The 5,313-nt window shown below is 42.0% G+C and overlaps 1 pseudogene; it reads left to right on the forward strand.

Annotated features, from left to right (window-relative positions):
- Positions 1-4,648: 4,648 nt before the first annotated feature.
- On the forward strand, positions 4,649-4,819 carry LOC142718403 (U2 spliceosomal RNA; annotated as a pseudogene).
- The last annotated feature ends 494 nt before the right edge of the window (positions 4,820-5,313 follow it).

The following is a 5,313-nucleotide window of genomic DNA, read 5'->3' on the forward strand; positions in this document are numbered from 1 at the left end:
AGAGACTGATGATATAACCACTTACCTCCAGAGATATTGTGATGACGTAAAATTTATGAACAAAATTAATAATGCTGTTGGATTTTGGGGAGGTAAGCGAAAATTTTTGGTCCGCTTAAAAAAAGACCCAGAGGGAATCGGAGGCATGCAGCACCCACCCTCTACCGTAGTTATTGGGAAAAGCAGAGGCTATATATTTTACCCGGGTATGCCCACATATTGCCGGCAGTGTGGACACTTTGGACATACCCAGGTTTCCTGCAAAGATGAGAAGGTGGATAGGTGCAATAATTGTGGCCAATACGGACATCAAATGAAGAGTTGCCCCAAAGAGAGACTGTGCAATTTATGTGGGGGCAAGGGCCACATGTTCAGGGATTGCCCCAGCAGAGCCAGGAATCGTACCTACGCTGACACGGTGAAGAGTTTTGTGAAATCCACACCTGGGTCAGAGCCAAAGCGATCTTCAGTAACGTCTGCTGAGGATTGGGTGATGATGACCCTGGGCGCCAGACAAGAGACTGTGATTTCAAGACCGGAGCCAATGTCTGCTGAATCTCTATCAGCAGACAAGGCGATGAAGGTCAAGGGCACCTCCTGTAGCAGCAGGAGTGCGGTTGGGACAGAGCGGGAGCCTGACACAGTTCCTGGTCAGGCCTCTGCTTGTAAGTCCCGTGGTGTTGCCATCAGTGAGTCAGAGCAGAGGGTCTCCATAACTTCAGTGGAGAGCCCTGCAATGACGACCCCAAATACCAGCCGCAAGTCCGAGCAGAAATCCCTTTCAACACCAGAGGGAGGATCTATGCAGATGACCTCAAAGTCCCAACGTGAGAAGAGCCAGCCTAGGAAGGAGACTTCGCTGAAGACCCTTGACGACCGCTCTGAGGACCACCAAAACATCGTGGAGGAGATGGAGTCAAGCATTCCAGAGGGTGAGAAGAGAGCAGCCTCCAGTGAGCGGGGAGGTGATGACAGCGATGAGAGGGAGAATGAACCAGTAAGGAAGTGGCGGAGGGGAGTGGAACTTGACTCCCCGGATATCTGCTTGGCCGATGACGATTTGTGGTTGGGGCCGGTGACCTATCAGTTGCCTGCTTCCAACCCCCAGAACATCCAGTCGCCTGGGTCTCCTGAGCAGGAGATCTTTGGTGGGCTAGACATCCAGGAGTTTAGTTGTGGCTCGAGCATGGACGATCCGCCACCATAATATGTGTAATGCCTCTCGTTAATGTCGTCTCACTGAATGTGAGACTATTAAAGAGCCCCGCTCGTAGGGCTGCTTTGTTTTCCTTCCTAGAGACTGAGGACTTTGATTTCTGCTTGCTACAGGAGTGTGGATTTCAACACGCAATAGATTATTCGGACATCAAAAAAGATTGGAAGCTGGGTCCTTCCGTGTGGTCCGGCTCCAATGAAAATAGATCTGCTGGGGTAGGACTGCTCTGCCGTGGCTTTTCTACTATTATACATTCTGTGACTGAGATTTTACCTGGCAGAGCAATAGTAGTCCACCTGAATTTTAATGGTTTTATGTTTCGTATTTTAAATGTATATGCCTCTCCTGATAAGCAGGAGAGGGCGGAGTTAATGCAAATTTTACCATTGTTTTGTGTTGGGTCATCCCCCTTATTAGTAGGAGGAGATTTCAATTGTATATGTGAAGGAGAATGCCGGCAGGGGGGTGACCCTCTCCGCAAACTAGATAAGACCTCTTACCTGCTTAAGAATTTTTTATGCGATTTTAAGCTGAGGGATGCCTGGAAGTTGCTCTCGCCGGCGGACCTAGGCCACACATGGTCCAATGGGAGAGTGGCTTCTAGGATCGATTTTATATTTTTAGCAGAGGATTTTAACCCAGTGAAATTTGTTTTAACATCTAATATATTTTCTGACCACAAACTCTTGCAGGCTAAGATAGAGTTTAGTGGTGAACTGAAGGTAAACAAGGGCCTCTGGAGGTTGAGCACGCACCTGCTGGAGGATCCTCTGACTCAGCTGGAATTTGGCCAAACCTACCAGTGTTGGCAGCAGCAGAAAAACCCCGACATACCAATGCTGACCTGGTGGGAAGAAATAAAAACAAAAATTAAGTTATTTTTTATGAAAGCAGGCAAGAGGAAAGCAAAAGAAAAGAAACAATGGTTTTATAATTTTAACACAAGGTTGCAAACACTTTTTAAATTCAAGGAGCTGGGGATAGATGTGAAAGAAGATATTGAAAGTATGAAAGCAGAAATTAAGAAATGTTTAGAGCAAAGAGGTAAACAAATTATTTTCAGATCCCGAGTTCAACATCTGGAGGAAGGAGAAAAATGTTCCCGATTTTTCTTCAAAAAAGTTATGGATAAAAGAGATGTGATTTTAAACTTGGAGGGTCAAACCTCTAGGGAAGGTATTTTAAAGTCTGCTCATGATTTTTACCAGCTCCTTTTTAATGAAAAGTGTATTGATATGTCCTTTTTAACAGATGCTCTTAATGTCCTTGATTTTAAGTTAGATGTTTTAGACCAGGAGGTTTTATCACGTGATATCAACTTAGAAGAACTTTTTACTGTTTTTAAAAGTTTTTCTTATGGGAAAGCTCCTGGTTCAGATGGACTTCCCATCGAATTTTATCTAACGTTTTGGGACATTTTAAAGGACGACCTTCTAGTGTTATTTAAAGATGCTTTTACTGTAAATATGTTGCCGGTTTCATGGAGGAGGGGGGTAGTGTCTTTGATTTTTAAAAAAGGAGATCGGACTCTGCTGGGGAACTGGAGACCTATCACCCTCCTAAATATGGAATACAAAGTAATGGCCAAGATAATTGCAAACCGGTTAAAAATAGTGATCAGCAAAATTATACATCCGGACCAGGTTTGTGGGGTTCCTGGGAGAAGCATTACTGAGACTTTAAATATAATCCGTGATGTCATATGGTATTCAAGAGACCGGAGTCAAGGTTTAGCCCTCCTAGCGCTAGATTTTGAGAAGGCTTTTGACAGAGTTTCACATTTGTACCTTTTTAATGTTTTAAAGAAAATGTCAATCCCTGAGATGATTTTAAGTCGTATTAAGGTTCTGTATAAGTCTTGTTTTAGCCAAATTTATATTAATGGGTTTTTAACCGAAAATGTGGTTTTAAAATCTGGAGTGAAGCAGGGGTGTCCGCTCTCCCCGATTTTATTTATATGTGCAATGGAGCCCCTATTGTGTCAGATACGCAAGGACAAAGTCATCAGAGGGGTTCCTATCCCTGGAGGAGGTGGCAACCAGGTAAAAGTGTTGAGCTATATGGATGATGTGACAGTAGCATGTACAGACCCTGCTTCGCTCAAAAGAACCTTAAGGTGCACAGAGTTTTTTAGCCAGGCTTCAGGTTTTAAATTAAACGTTGCAAAAAGTGAATGTCTGAGTGTTGGAGCTTGGGATGCCTCCCAGACTCCGGAAATTAGCATAAAACAAGATAAAATAAAAATTCTTGGTATCATTTTCAAAGAAACAAATGATGGGATTGACAATTGGGATGAGATTTTATGCAAAATGGAAAAAAAGATCTCTTTCTGGAACCATAGAGAATTGACGATGGAGGGCAAGGTATTAATAATAAAAATGATCTTACTGCCGCTAATGCTATATGTGGGAATGGTTTTCCCTCCATCGGATGTTTTGATTAAAAAACTAACCAGAATTATATTTATGTTTTTATGGGGTTCAAAGATGGAAAGATTAAAAAGAGATCATATGTACAAAAGCAAGTTGAATGGTGGAAAAGATGTCCCTAATTTGCATATTTTCTTTTATGTAAAATTTTTCTGCTTCTGTTTTAAATGTTTTAATTCCAATGGCGTTTTTAGTTGTTTTTTAAAGTACGCTGCCGGTATGGTTTTTAAAAAATGGTGTATGCCTCCGTTGAATTCCCCTGTTCTTTTATGCCCCCCAAAGCATTATGTGATTTTAGAAAAGACTATACGAACATTTCATTTAAAGGACCAAGAAAGCGACGTTTTAAAGGACCAGAGAAAACTGTCTGCAATCCTAAGGGGGAATGAGGAGGTTATCCCTGTGGCAAACTATTCCCAGACGAGGTCTAGACAAGTATGGCGGAACGTTTTTGGGAAATTTCTCGCAAATGGACATATAGACCTTGCCTGGATGATGGTCCACCAGTGCCTCCCAACAAGAGACTTTCAGCACAGGAGAGGCCTGGTGGCAAGGGCAAAATGCCCAAGAGACTCTTGTGCGAACGATGAATCTGTGCTACATTTATTTTGGAACTGTCCTTACGCACAAGAAGTTTGGAGGAAAGTCGGCGTGCTTTTAAAATGGACTTGTGGATTAAAAGATCTAACATACGAATATATATTTTACGGACTATTTAATTGCCCAACTTTTAAACAGTACATGGTTTGTTGGAGTATGATAAATTGTCTTAAAAACGCCATTTGGAAAGTCAGAAATATTTTACTTTTTAAACGTGATTTTATTTCTGTGGACGAATGTATTAAACTTGCTTTTAGTGAAATGTACATATATTTTTTAAGGGACAGGAAAAACTATGGTACAAGAGATGCAAACAGTACTTGGAATGTACAATTATGGAAAACAGCTTTATATTAATGTACATATTGTATTTTATTGTATGACGAACTTGTGAATCAATAAAATCTTTGTTGAAACCTTATCTGTTCTTATCAGTTTAATATCTGATACGTCCCCTATCTGGGGACCATATATTAAATGGATTTTTAGAACAGGGAGATGGAAATAGAGCTTGCTCTGTCCACTCCACGCATTGACCTGGTATTGCAGTATTTCCAGGACCGGTGCACCCTTTCCTTATGTGTTGACTAAAATCAGATTCCAAAAGTGTTTTTTGTGTTTGCCATTGTTTCTGTCTTTCTGAATGGATCTCCCCTTTTAATCCCATTATTTCAACACCTGTTGGACAATGCATGAGTGATAATGAGCTAATTGATTAAATGCAATTAATGAATACATTGCCACCTCTTGTTTTGTGTCGTCTGTGTGTCTGTGTTTCCGGCATTTCACATTGGAACAGCTCACTCACCTTCCTTGTCTTCTCTCCGCCCTCCCTTTTAGGTAAGTTAAAGAGCTGCACCTGAGCCAGCCACTGATTGATGCAGCACCACAGTCAAATAGTGGAGTGGAGTAGGGGAACAGCAAACAGCCATTAAAGCCGCCCGCCCGCCCGCCCGCCACAATGGACCTACCTGTGTACACTAGATGGATGTGATGGAATGTACTGTCGTCCCTACATTTCAAGAAGGAGTAAGAATTGCAGTTGCAACAAAGCCTTGCTTGCCTACA

This window comes from Rhinoderma darwinii, unplaced genomic scaffold (genome assembly GCF_050947455.1).
Source record: "Rhinoderma darwinii isolate aRhiDar2 unplaced genomic scaffold, aRhiDar2.hap1 Scaffold_466, whole genome shotgun sequence".
NCBI classification, from domain to species: domain Eukaryota; kingdom Metazoa; phylum Chordata; class Amphibia; order Anura; family Rhinodermatidae; genus Rhinoderma; species Rhinoderma darwinii.